Here is a 14976-nt window from a genome sequence, read left to right on the forward strand (position 1 = left end):
TTTTTCCGGCATCAATTTTTTGTCCACTCATCCTCCTCTTCACTCTTGCAGATGAAATACAAGATTGATGAGCGTTTTATGCCCGACATCGATCGAGTCATTGATTCACGTTCAAGTGAGTGAGTGCGAGCGGGGAGCTGAGTGATGGAGAGTGAGAACAAGCGAAATGGATCGTCCGCCCGTTCGCCCTTTGTCCCTTCAATCATTTCGAAGGCGAAAAAAAAATAGCATTCTTCTCTCGACTCGGGTTGGTTTGGGTCTGGTGCGAAATCCGAACGAGTCATGCTTCAACAAAAGATGAGAAATAAGACCTGATTTGCATTCCTCCTGCATGAGAGGCTGTATAATAGAAATACGAATCGACAAAAGCCACAATGTGAGGAGGGGGTGAGTTACGTCACCTAACCTAGAAAACCAGAAAAATATACCACCAAAGGAGGGCTTCCACTGAAATAGGTGATGACCGACCGGTCTTCTTGTTCGAGAAAACGAAAAATTTAAATATTCTCCAACGCCTCGGGGCTCTATGAAATATTTAAATTAATTACTTTTGCTTTTGCTACTTGCTGAGCTGCGATTCGTCATTGAGGTGGTGGACGGAGTGCAGAACCCGAAGAGTGACTGGCACTTTCTAGTCAATCACAGACCTACAGCTGGGGATTGGGTTCGAATTAGCAAACTCCCTTGCTCTCGGTCCGAGTCGGTGATTGTGATAAATGAACGCTTCCGGTCGCAAAAACAGGAATTGACTAGTCATAAAACAAATTTATGACGACAGCCTACGGAATTGAGTTATTGATTTTCAATTTCCATCCCATTGCATGGGAACATGCACTGATTGCTTAGGTATGCAAAATGTCCTCCTGGTAGTAGCTGGGTCGATTTTCCCTTCCGACAGTAGTGGCGGCAGTTCCTTGGGGAGAAGTAAGGAACGGACCCTTTTCTTCCTTGGAAGTAACTTCCGGATCCGGCTGGGATGGGCGAGATTCGGAGGGTAAAAATTAAAACTGCTGTCAAGCTCGATCTTTTTTTTTTTTTTTGCTATCTTCAGTACCGATTTAAATGCTGACTTGGGACTTTCTAGTGGGGCCGGATGCGTGATTGGAATAACCCTTTTTTTTTGCTGTTGCTTTTATTTGATTTTGTTCCTTCGTTCCAGATGAAGTTCCAAGTCAATCTTGACGATTTGTCTTTGTTCCGTGAAATTGACTATTGACGTGGTTGGTTGCAGTGTCTATTTTTATCATTTACCATCACAATCAAGGAGTAGCTTTTCAACTCAGTGTAGATGAATTGCGTTTGTTTTGTAAATCCTTGCTGGTACGTACGAGCGAAATGAACAAATGAGTTCATTATAACGTATGCGTGATAATGTTTGCACCATCGTACAAATAAGGTACCCGTTTCACCTGTGCATACAATGCCTTGGTTTTCTTTGCATGCACGTAACCTATAGCTCATACCGTAGTAGGCTGTGTATAAAAGAAAATGATTTACTTAGTTTGACAGTTGCACCATGACGAAGTGGCAGCGTATTCGTGATTTGTCCCACGCGCAAATGTCGCAAAAAGACATTTCAATCGCCGTGGGAGTGTCCCGGTGGACCGTCAAAAGGGTTTTAGATCGAGAAAAGAAAGGACAACTATCCGCGAAGGTGGCCACAGGTCTTCCGAGGTCAGCTCGGGTTCCGAGGGTTATCGCTGCTATCAAAAGGAAGATTCGGGTGAATCCAGTGCGTTTAATAAGGAAAATGGCAAAGGAACACGGGAGCAGTGACTTTACGGCACGGAAGATCGTAAAGGAAGATTGCGGGGCGAAGTCGGGGGCACGGAAAAAAAAACTCACATGATTACCAACCGCATCCGGGAGCTACGAGTCGAACGATGCAAGAAAATCTAGAACTTTCTTAAGCGAAAAAACCCGGTAATCCTGTTCACCGACAAGAGCATGTTTATTGTCGATCCCGTATCAAATTCCAGAACCGATCGGTATATTAGTTCTCTTCCGGTAACAGACGTGGCCGACGAGCACAAGAACGTGTTATGGTGTTTGGATTGGTGGCTTCCGATGGCAAAAAAATGGACCCGGTGTTCATTCCAGAAGGCGACAAGGTCAACACGGAGGTCTACATCAGGATTTTAAGTAAGTATGTTCTTCCGTGGATCAAAGAACAGTACGGTCCGAAGCCAAATGTTGTATTTCAACAAGATGGGGCTCCGTGCCACACCTCGAACCGCACTCAGAAGTGGTTGCAGGAACATCTTCCGTTCTGGGCGAAGTATATGTGGCGCTGGATTACTCAATATGGCACATCATGAAAGCCTCAGATAAACATTGACCCATACCTGGAGAGAAATAGATCCAGACTACATTATTAGAACGTGCCATGCAAGTGGAAACTCGATCGAAGATTAACATAGTTTAAGACTCTGAAAAAACTCGAAACCGAAATTTTTGAGAATTTTCTTAATTTTGACATTGCTCGATGGTGCAAACATTATCACGCATACGGTACATCAACGAATACGCGTTTGTTGATTTTCACCAGTGCTTGATTATCCAACCGAAAATTGTTAAAATCAGAAGCGATCTTCACAGGCAAAATAATCAAATTCATTTCGAGCAAAATGATTATTTTGAATGTTGTCGACCACAGAGCCTAAAACCTAGATATTATCATCAATTCAGCATGAGGCAATAATTTGCCATCGATCTGTGTGTAAAAACCTTCACTACATGTCTACATGTTCTTTCTCAAAATCATCCCCACCAAAATGAAGACGAATACAGAGACGATAATGAACACCCAGCCACGAATGAAGAAAAACAAAATGTTAACTTCGATAGCCAGAGGTTGCCTTGATCAAGAGAATGCTGTTATGTCAAAATACAAATTCATACAGGCAGCGGTGCCAGATATACAGATATGTCTGTATTTATACAGATATTTGAAGTTTCGTACAGATCCAATACAGACTACAGACATTATACAGATATTTGAAACTTAATACAGAAACCATTGAAAATGCTCCACCCGGCAGGTGGTGAAACGGATGCTAGAAAGACTTCCAGCTCTCAGAGTGTACTTAAATTATACTAATTCGAATGTGGACTAGATGCCGAGAAGATGAAAGCAATCAGCGGTATCTTGGAGAACCCCATGACGGAGCCTTGAGGTTTTTGGAATTTGTTCTACCAAAAGTTAACAAACTTAACCGCTTGTTCCAATCGGAAGCACTTTAAATATTCCGACTCAATTCTGAGCTAGTTCGTTTATTTAACTACCTCGATAATTTCATGAAACCAGACTACATTGCGAAGCTTGAAGACCTGGGTTTGTTAATTTTTCAACCCAGAAACTACTGTGGAAAAGGTTTATATGGGTACTGGCGTACAAAAACATTTGGATGATGTTTTGTCATCCAATAGCATCAAGCTTGAGGATGTTCATCACTTCAGAACAATGGCGATGAGCTTCTACATAACGTTTGTAAATCAAATCGGGAAACGTATCAATATGGATGATATGATTTTCGTAAACCATTGCCAGGTTTTTGAGGTAGGGCATTGACCCAAAAAATCTCAAAAATAAAACGCACCCCTCAATGTACCCAGTTTTGCAGATGTTCCCAAATGTTATCAACGAATTCGATGGATACTAATTTTGATGATGGTGTTGAATTTTGGGGAGTGGTACTGGCAACCAAACGGGTGAATGGCGAAATCGCTTTTCCTTATCTCAGACGAATTGTGCCAACCCTACTTGCCAATGCCACACTCCTCAGCAGCAGTTGAAAGGATGTTTTCGTCGATCACCCTAAACCAGCCCAGTGGCAGGCGCGTAGGCAGCATGTTATACCGTGACAGCGGGCCCAAAACAGCAAAATAAATGATTTTAGCCCGGGACATGCTGCGTACTATCAAACGCTGCTGTTGGTATAAAGGGTGATACGGTCAAAATTTGGTCAAGGGAAAACGCGTGTAAATCGGTGAAATCGTTTATTTAAAAAATCAAATTAAATTTCTTTTTCAAGTTCAATTAGTATAAAATTCAGGAAAAATATTCAGTTAGGCTTCTGCTTTTCCAAATCCGAATTGCCGGGCCTTACGCTTGACCCCTGCCATCAGATTTTGTACAGCCACCTTGTCCACCTTCTTCGCCGCAGAAAGCCAGTTTGCCTTGAACTGCTGCTCGCCCTTAGCAGTTTTTTTTTTGGTCTTCTTTAGGTTCCGCTTGACAATAGCCCAGTATTTCTCAATTGGGCGGAGCTCTGGCGTGTTGGGAGGGTTCTTGTCCTTGGGAACCACCTGCACGTTGTTGGCGGCGTACCACTCCATGGCCTTTTTACCGTAATGGCAAGATGCCAAATCCGGCCAAAACAGTACGGAACAACCGTGTTTCTTCAGGAAAGGCAGCAGACGTTTATTCAAACACTCTTTCACGTAAATTTCTTGGTTGACAGTCCCGGAAGCTATGAAAATGCTGCTTTTCAAGCCACATGTACAGATGGCTTGCCAAACCAGATATTTCTTTGCGAACTATGACAGTTTCATGTGCTTGAAAACATCTGCTACCTTTCCCCTTCCTTTTGCCGTATAAAACTCCTGTCCCGGAAGCTGCTTGTAGTCGGCTTTGACGTAGGTTTCGTCGTCCATTACCACGCAGTCAAACTTCGTCAGCATCGTCGTGTACAGCCTCCGGGATCGCGCTTTGGCCGTCGTATTTTGTTTATCATCGCGATTTGGAGTCACTACCTTCTTGTAAGTCGATAGTCCGGCTCGTTTTTTGGCTCGATGCACGGTTGTAGACGATACACCCAGCTTATTTGCGGCATCTCGGAGAGAGAGGTTAGGGTTTCGCTTGAAACTACCGGCAACTCTCTTTGTCGTCTCAGCGGCATCCGGTTTTCGATTTCCCCCCGATCCAGACTTCCTGGCTGTCGACAAACGTTCCCCGAACACTTTAATTACATTTGTAACGGTTGATTTGGCAACTTTTAGCGATTTTGCCAACTTTGCGTGCGAGTAGCTCGGATTTTCGCGATGCGCGAGCAAAATTTTGATACGCTGCTCTTCTTGCTTGGACGGCATTTTGACAACTGAAGAGTGAATTCCAAAATCAAAATAGGAGCAACATTCTACACACACACACCTTCAACATGAGGGGTGTTCAGGTTTTTTAAATGCAAAATTGAAAGAAATACGTCAAGTTGATATTGACCAAATTTTGACCGTATCACCCTTTAGCAACGTACTCGGCTTCCGAACTGCTCAATGTTGCGCAATCTTGTTTCCTGGAACACCATCCAATCATACCACCTGCATACCGGATCAGGTAGCCTGTGGTTGACTTGCGATCTTTGGTGTCACCAGCCCAGTCGGCATCTACGTACACCTCAAATTGCGTGGAATCGGCTCCCAGGATTAGCTCGTGGTCAATAGTACCTTTTAAGTACCTCAGGATACGCTTCGCCTTCACCCAATCAGCCTGTGATGGGCAACTAGTTTTTCTCCCCAGGATTGAAACAGCTGCTGCAACATCAGGTCGAGTACACATGGCCACGTACAACAACCCACCAATCAAGCTGGCATACTGATGGTTATTGGGCAGCGGGATCTCCTCCTTTGGATGTAGGTGGCCTGGGTCCAATGGTATAGCGGATGGTTTCGCGTTTTCCAAACCGAATCTGGTCAGAAGCTTCTGGATGTAGGCTCTCTGACTTAGTGCAACGTGTTTCTCGGAACGGAAGACCTGGATACCAAGGAACTGCTGGATATCCCCGAGGACGTCACCGTGAAATATTGGTTCAGCTCATTAACGATGGCCTTGTAGTCGTTTTCAGTCTCGCATGCTATAATGAAATCGTCAACATATACTTTTCTGCATGACGTAGGGACAACAATCGTTCTTGGATGGCTTGAACCCTATTTGTATCAGCGTTTTGTCCAACGTGTGGTTCCAAATCCTTTGCGAAGACAACAAACCACGTTTTCTGCATCCACTGTGCATCCAGGAGGCAACCGCATGTAGACGGGTTCTTGTAGCTCACCATTCAAGTACGCTGTTTTGACATCTGCATGTTTGATGAGAAGCTTCTTCTGGCAGGCGACGGAGAATAGTGTCCGGTACGTTGTTTGCTTCACCACGGGAGCAAAAACTTCGTCGTAGTCGACTCCATATTTCTGCGTAAACCCTTGAGCGACAAGCCGCACCTTGTACCGGATGACCCTTCCATTCTCGTCCGTTTTCTTTTTGAAGATCCAGCGACATCCAATGGTTTTCTTACCAGCCGGCAGCATGGTCAACTCCCACACGTTGTTCTCGTACATCGATTGCAATCCATCCTGTATGGCTTGCCTCCACATGTCTTTCTCCGGACCAGTCACAGCTTTTTGATAGGTGCGCGGCTCGTCATTGTCGTGATGTGCAACCCGACTGTCGGCACAGTAGCGTTGAGGTGGAATACCCTTCGTCACCCTGGTTGATAGTCGCTGTGTACCTACATCTTGCTCTACGTGGATTGGTACCGGCTCCTCCTGTGACTCACCTCCATCGAGTGCTTCTGCTTCATCAGCATCTTCGTACAGGCTTTCATCCGAATGTTCTTCAACACCGTGGAGATCTTCCTCTTCCATGATTTCACGATCGATTGCTGGTTCAGGTTGTCTCAGCTCCTCCGGTGTATCCGTTTCACTACGGTTTTGATTGAATAGCGATAACGGAAAGAAAAACGTACCTTCGTCCTCAGTTGAAATTTCCCCCTTGTCGATCATCGAAGGCAGGAATCGGGCATCCCGGCTAATCGTCACTTTGTTCGTCTTCATGCTGATGAAACGCCACGCTTTGTGTTGCAACGAGTAGCCGACAAAAGTAAGTTTTTCGGCTTTGGATTCGAGTTTCGATCGTTTGACTTCAGGAACAAATACGTATGCTGATGTTCCGAACACTTGCAGGTTCGAAACGTCCGGCTTGACTCCATGCCAAATCTCGTACGGAGTTTGATTAACCGCTTTCGTTGGCAACATGTTTTGCAGATGACTTGCTGTGTTGATTGCTTCTCCCCAGTAGCGATTATGCATACATGCTTCCAAAAGCATACACCTGGCCATCTCCACCAAGGAACGGTTCTTTCTTTCTGCGACTCCGTTCTGCTGCGATGAATATGCTGCCGTAAATTGATCTTCGAGCCACGATATTCGCCTCCCTGGTCGGATCTCAGCACTTTCGGCGGCCTGCCAAACTTCGTCTTCATTTTCTGCACATAGTCCTGGATAGCGTCAAATGTTTCTGATTTTTCTCGCATCAAATACAGCGTTGTGTACCGGCTGTGGTCGTCAATAAGCGTCAGGAAATAACGACGACCACCCGGGGTCACCGTCCTCATTGGTCCACACAGGTCACTGTGTACCAGGTCCATCACAGCCGTCGTTTTCTTCGTTGCTTCCTTTGGAAATGGCAGTCGTGCCATCTTTCCCTGCAGACAGGTCTCACAAGGCAAAACCAAACCGCACTGCTTAATATTGATGCCCGCCGCCAATTGTCGTTGCTCCAGTTCTTGGACTGCCTTGACATCACGGTGACCGAGCTTACGGTGCCAGTAATGCAAACAGTTCTTCTTATTGCAATGCTCAATTGCCGCACCCACGCGTTCCTCCATCTGCAAGTGGTAGAGACCGTTGCTATGCCTTGCTACAGCCGCAATCCGTGTACCTTTTACAATCGTACAGCCATTGTCGTTGAACTCTACCGCTGCGCCTTTCTGGACGAGTTTCCCGACGGAAACGAGGTTCATATCCAGATCTGGGACGTACAGGACACCGGTGAGCACGTAGCAATGGATCTGGCAGTTCCCCACACCTTTCACGAATGCTTTCTTCCCATTAGCGACAGTAACGAAACTTGGGATATCATCTCGTGGTTTCTCAACGGATACGAAAAACTTTCGATTGGCGCACATGTGGGAGCTGGCTCCAGCTTCCACGATCCATTTCGTCACTGGTCCTTCACGAGCGCTGAAAACGAAATCTTCTTGAGTGGACTCCGTTTTTCTTGCATTTGCCTGTTGCTTGGCAAACTTCTTGGTTTCCTTGGCAACCGATTTTTCACTTCGAGAAACTTCATCCTGGCTCTACTTTTGCCAAATTCTGCAGTCTCACTTCTTGTGGCCGACCTTCTGGCAGTGGTGGCACACAATGGATTTTGATTTCCCGGCCACGTTCAATACCGCTGAATCCGCCAAAACAGTCCCTTTTCGCTTCTGCACCTCATTGATAATTTTATCCTTTACAAGGGCCAGCGTCAGCTCGTCCTCCGACCGATTTTCGAGGGTAGTCGTCAGCGCGTCGAAAGAGCTTGGTAGACTGCGGAACACCAGGATTACCTGCAAATCGTCGTCGAGCTTCGTACCAGCGTTGGCCAGTTTTTCAAACAAACTCTCGAATTTTACCAGGTGGTCATCGATGTCGTCTCCTTCCTGGAACTTGAGATCACAAATCCGCTTCAGCAGGTGAACCTTCGACGTTAGTGACTTCTTTTCATGTTGCTTCTCCAGATTCTTCCATACTTCCTTTGCGGTTTTCGTAGTCCGGATATGGCCGTGTTGACTCCTGCTCAGCAGCAGCCCAATGGTCGCACGCGCTTTCTGATCCCCTTCGTCCCAGGCAATCAGCTCCGCCGCGTTCGCTCGGTTTGCAGCCTCTTCCGGCTTGACTCCGGGCACGATGTACTTCCATAGTCCTTCGCGAACCAGCAGGAATTCCACCTCCAGCTTCCAGGTTTCGTAGTTTTCGTTCGTCAGCTTCGTTATTCCGGATCTTTCCATCTTGAACTTCTTCGGGCCCAAAACCTCTTGAATGTGATATGGCCGTAGACCGGATTTACTACTACTTGAAAATACGTCTTAACTAGACCTGTGCGCCGATCAAAATATTTTCGGCGGCGGCGTGATATGTTATTTTCTGCCGGCGGCGGCGGCGTGGCGGCGTCACGCCGTTTGCTTTCGGCGGCGGCGGCGTGGTGGCGTGGGTCGGCGTGAGTTTATTTCACCTGATTTAGAAAAAAAAATCTTTCCAAACCAATCGCACATTGACAAAAAATGCTACCCATATTTGATTTCAGATTACTGGAAATCGCTAAAACGTAGGTCACTCAGAGTTTGAGTAAATTTTCCGACACTTTTCCGGGGAAAACTTCTCGAATACAGGGAAAAATTAAGAAAATTGTACACAGGGTAGAAGTGTACTAGAAGACTGATTAAAACCTCAATCAGTTTTTCTCATATTCGAGAAGTTTTCCTCAGAAAAGCGTCGGAAAATTTATTCAATCTATGAGTGACCTACGATTTCGCGAATTTGAGTAATCTGAACTCTCATGCTGCGTTAGTGTGGTGGTCAGAATCAAAAGAGGCTACTGCACAGAGGAAACTAGCAAAACTTCAACGTCTAGCATGCATTGCAATAACGGGTGCGGTGCGTAGCACCCCATAAAAAGCATTAGAAGCAATCCTCAATCTGCTGCCCTTTTATGAACATGTGCCAGGTGATCTTGTTGGTCATCTAAGCATCTTCCCGAGTAGCACACTTTCATCACAATAAGTTACAGCAACTTGTTTATGACTGTTATAAGTCGTATATAAGTTTCTACAATTGAATTGTAACACTACTAGGGTTACAATACATCCAAAGAGGACCAGTGATGAGTATGAATGGAGACTGGATGAAACCAGAGGACACCTATGAAATTCCCTTCAACTTGTGAAACGGCACGTTCGGATTGTGAAACTGGTGGTCCTAACATTCGTCAAGGCTCAATCATATTTTTCACAGATGGCTCAAAAATTGGAATACGAACAGATGCAGGAATCTTTGGCCCCGGGACAAATATTTCAGTTGCGATGGGACATTTTCCAAAAGTGAACCATACTGTGGAATATCATACTGTACGGTAAAAATGGAACTCAAATGCTGGGAAGAGCAAAGGATGATGGCCAATTAGATGATTGTCACAAACTGCAACCAGCCAAAAAGATTTATAGCTCCTAATATAACATACACCAAAAAGCTCTTAGAGCTCAATAAAAGAGCTCTTAGTATATACACTGGCCTAGTAACTGGGCACTGTCCTAGTAGATATCACATGAAGAACATTGGTCGGGTTCAGAGTAATATCTGTCGTGTCTGTAATTTGGAACGTGAAACCTCGGAGCATCTGTTCTGCAGTTGTGGTGCATTACACAAGCGTAGATCCAAATTTCTTGGAAGTATTAGCTTACAACCTATTGATATTTAGTCTGCAAAAATGGTTTTATAAACCATAATATACCGGACTGGGAAAAGATGTGTCCAGGCAATTAGCTTTCTACTCGTTAAATAGTGGTCGGTTGGATACTTTTTCCCAGTCTTTCACAAACTTTGTAACAGAATCCGCTGCCTTTACATGTGTCCGCAAGTATGCTTTGGTCAGGGCCCAAAAAGTTTCGATTGGCCTGGCCTGGGGACAGTTTAACGGATTCATCTCCTTGGGTACGAATTGGACCTTGTTGGCTTTATACCAGGCTATCGTGTCCTTGGAGTAATTAACCGACGCCAAATCCGGCCAAAACAGTGTTTGCGGATCATGGGTAACAGACGCTTGTTTAAACACTCACGCACACGGTTAGAAAAAAGTACCCAAAATTAAGTTCTTTTCACTCATCTCGGCACTATAGTGCAGGAACCCAAAAGTAGGTAAAGCGGGTCAAAGTAAATTTCATTTACTTGTGTGCAATTCGTATGGAATTTTCCACTGGATTTTTAACCAAAAGTAAGTTAGTTGTACCCAACAGTACGTAAATATGATTATACTCAACGTTGGGTTCCCACACTTTACTACCCCTGTTGGGTGGTTTTGCTCCTCCGTTTTTGACAACATTTCTAGATAGAGCTGGAATTAGGGCGTAACAGCTTTTGTAAACAATGACTTCTCTCGATGATTTCTAGAAACTCAAGGCTCGCCCAAGAAAATCAAAATCACCATCAGGTAGGGGAAGTCTTCCCCTAACCAATGGTTATGTTGGTTTGCGTGAGCGTGGCTTGAATTCCTAGAAATAATCGAGAAAAGTCATTGTTTACAAAAGCTGTTAGGGCCTAATTCCAGCTCTACCTAGATTTGAAGGAGAAAAGGAGACAAACTAGTCAAAAGTAGGTAAAAGTGAACTTTCCGTTGGGTACTTTTTTCTTCCGGTGCACGTAAACATCGGCTGTCATTATCTCCGTTGTCACAAACGGTTCGGAAAGCATACCACACTCACGAATGGCTTGCCCATAGCATTTTTACCGATTTTTTTTGAAAAAAAAAACCAACTTATCCGCGTCGTCAAACACTTTGGCTATCACTAACGGTGTAGTACTGATCACTACGAAGAGTTTTGTAATCAAATTTAACGTATGATTCAACTTCCATAATCTCATACACCGATTTTCCGCACAGCAACTGGTCGTATAAACCTTTTTGACGTTTAATAGTCTTTTTCTATCTAGCATACATGGATGAATTAACGGTTTGTTTTCCCACTAATCTGTTTCCCTCTTGCTCGTACTCGTTCGATTTAAATGGTGTAGTAGTGTGCGCCGATTAAACGTCAAAACTCTCTATAACTTCCGAGCCCTCGCTTTGAAGGATGTGGCTTATTTTTCACTTCGCTTTGGGTTCTTCTGCTTCTTAAACGTCTGTAGACACATTCTTGCCTTGGCCCGCTGGACGTTACTTGTCGAGGATCCCACTTTTCTAGCCACGTCTTGAACCGAAGCCCTTTTCAGGGCTGGTAGAGCTGATGCGATATAATAGTAGTGACTTTAGTGACTAAATAAACGGAAATAGTGACCAAATAGTGACTTGTAAATACGAAATAAGTAACCATTTATATGGTAACTTAGAAATTCACATACAGTTTGATATTGAAATAAACTTTTTATGTCATGGAACTTAAAATCAAATTTCATAAATTCCTCTAATTTAATCGAATTTCACAACGGAATATCCTGTGAAGATCATTTGAAATGATTTTAATAATTTACTTTTGCTAGCGTTATACATGATGACTAGCAAATAGTAATTCTCATTTTTTTATGATCTTGTATTTGATTCTGCGTTCGAAATATTTAAAATTTTGATATATCTAGGTAGATAACTTTGATAATTCGCTAATTTCATCAGAATGATCTCAAGAATTTTAGAATAATTCCCCTTCTCTTAAACATAGAGGCATATAAGCTTTAACAAAACTGATACTGCATTTTTTAAATTCTTTGCAGAACAATCAACAAGATTCTTTGAAATAGATTATTTTCGTAGTTGGAAATGCTTAACATCAAATATCAGAATTAAAGTGAAAAATAGATGAGGAGATAAAAGTAAAGAGTTGATAGTTCCGTTATAGTACGGCAGTGTGAAATTTGTATACAGAAAGTAGAAAGCGAACAAACCACAATTTTGAGGAAGGTACGAATCGAGTAGAGCATCTCCTTTACCAAGCTCATCCGTTAATGAGGGATGCTGAGGGGTGTTTCCCCCTGCCATCACTGGCAAAAGGGATGATCGCCGATTTGTTCATGTACCTCCGATGTGCGGAAACAGTTCTATCGATTGTTTCACACTCAAGTCGCCATCTGACGTAAACAACTACCCGATTCGTATTTTCCTCAAAATTTTCCTTTGCTCGTTTTCTATTTTGTATATACAATTTTTACTCTGCCTTATTATAACGGAACTATCCACTCTATAATTTAATCTCCTCATCTATGGCATAAAATCTCAACTTTAAGTCTGATATTTGACGTTAAGCATCTCCTACTAAGTAAATCGTTAAATTTACGCATGAAGTAATAACACATGAACAGTTAAAGTAGATCATTTTCGATTTGATATTGGTTCTTCTAGGAACTCCCTGAAGGCCTATTCCATAAATCCATTTTAAATTTATTTGAATTCTCCTTAGAATTTCGAGACATTTAATAAATTTCAGGTTAGAATAATCATGGACTTCTCCCCTGCATTCAATTGGAAATTCAATTCATATTCTCCTTAGAATTCCCATAGTTTTTTCTCAGAATTCTTAAAATGAAAATCCATCACAGAATAACTTTGAAACTATTCTCAGAATTCCTTCGAGATTGAACCTTCAAAATTCGATTCCATTGGAATTCTCGGAATTTATTTCGAACTCTTTAGAATTTCAGAACTAATTTTGAATTGAAGTGGTTAGAAGGAAAAGGGTGTAAGTGACTTTGATCGCTTCTCTTCATCGACTTTCTCTTTCGATAATAATTCCTTGATTCGTGTGCCATTCTGGATGCAAGATGAGAACCTCCTTTATCAAACTATGTGGGAGAAATAGCGCAAAATCTGTTTGTAAAGCTGTGACTGTCAAAAGAAAAAGTCGGTGAAGAGAATAGATCAAAGTCACTTACACACTTACACCCCTTTTCTAACCCCCTCAATTCTTATTAGAATTGGACCTAGAATCCTCAACTAATCATCATAGAATTTTTCTCAGAACTCTCGTTAAATGCACCCTCAATTATATTGGAATTATTTCCAAAATTGTGTCGGAGCTAAATTTTGCGTCTCTAATAATTTAAACAATAATCAAAAGCGACGCTTGTATGTGTTAAGCCAAGTTTAACTATATAGGTTAAACTGGCTTAAGATTTAAGCGGAGATGAAGAAATCGGTCCTCAGAGCACTTAATTTCACAAGAGACTTTCGTAGTCTGTACTTTGGTATTCTTCTCTGATATCCTTCAAAATTCTATTAAAATATACTTTGGATTTTTTAAAGTTATTAATCATCCTTGAAAGACATTTGAAAATCTATCACAGACAAATACATTTGGCAAATTTCCAAGGTTTACAATGTATTTTCTGGGAATGGAGCTATATTTTCCCCGATTTTTAATCGAATTTGAAGGCATTTCCCAATAGTTTTCCTGGTGTTCAAAAGTTTTGCGGTTCACTGATCACCCTGTTTAAAATTTTAATTTTTTTTAACAGATATGTATATTTTGTCAAAACTACTTTAGACTTTAGTGCTAAGTACTCAATTTAAACATATTGTTGATATTTTTAAATTTCACTCTATTTTAGTAGTGAAAAAGTGACTTTAGTGGCTATGTTTAGGGAAATAGTGACTTTAGTGACTTTTTGGTGTAAAAAGTAACTTTTTAGTGACTGGCTTCAAAATAGTGACCAAGTCACTAAAAAGTGACCTGCTACCAGCCCTGCTTTTTCTTGCGAGTGAAAGCTTGCACGATTTTCCGGTTCAGATTTTGGTCAAAAGGGTTCGGTTTACCTCCAGATTTTTGCTTGTCCTGGAAAGTTGCTTCATCACCATACTTCTGAATCGCGTTTCGAACGGCTCCGATGCTTACACCTTCCAATTTCGCTAATTTACTCAGAGAAATGTTGGGAATTGGGCTGAAAGTTTCCTTAATAATGATATTTAAAAGAAAATGGGTATAGTACATCATTTGTGCACGATCTGTTTGCGCTTTTCCGGAGAAATGCTTCGCATTGTCACGGAAATGTAAAGAACCGCAACTTGCGATACACGAAACTGTTGGTCGAAATGTAAACAATAATTCAGCGTGATAATCAGCTGTTTAAACGGCATCTGAAACAAGCAGGGGTGTTCGAAAGTCGTGCTTAGACATTCTGGGATACCCTATATTCACTTATCCTCCTTTATGTAAATCCGACTTGAATTATTCATTCCTGTGTGCTAGATCGAGAAAGTGCGAACAAACGTCAAAAGACTAAATGACAATCGCTGCACCACACGCTAATTTCAACGCGTTCAAGATAAATTTAACCTAAAGGGTGCTACGGATTTGTCATCGGCGTGACATAAATTTATTCGGCGGCGTGGAAGATTTTACTTCGGCGGCGCGCCGGCTAAATTTCATCGGCGGCGGCGGCGTACGAAAATCGTCGGCAGCGGCG

At 42.7% G+C, this 14976-nt stretch overlaps 1 protein-coding gene across 4 annotated transcripts in view; it reads right to left on the minus strand.

The window, feature by feature from the left end:
- Positions 1-14976, minus strand: part of side (sidestep) — a 671279-nt gene that overhangs the window by 93381 nt on the left and 562922 nt on the right. The window lies entirely within an intron of this gene.

Source organism: Ochlerotatus camptorhynchus, unplaced genomic scaffold, assembly GCF_037179485.1.
Source record: "Ochlerotatus camptorhynchus isolate MF236.1 unplaced genomic scaffold, CSIRO-AGI_Acam_v1.1 ptg000231l, whole genome shotgun sequence".
NCBI classification, from domain to species: domain Eukaryota; kingdom Metazoa; phylum Arthropoda; class Insecta; order Diptera; family Culicidae; genus Ochlerotatus; species Ochlerotatus camptorhynchus.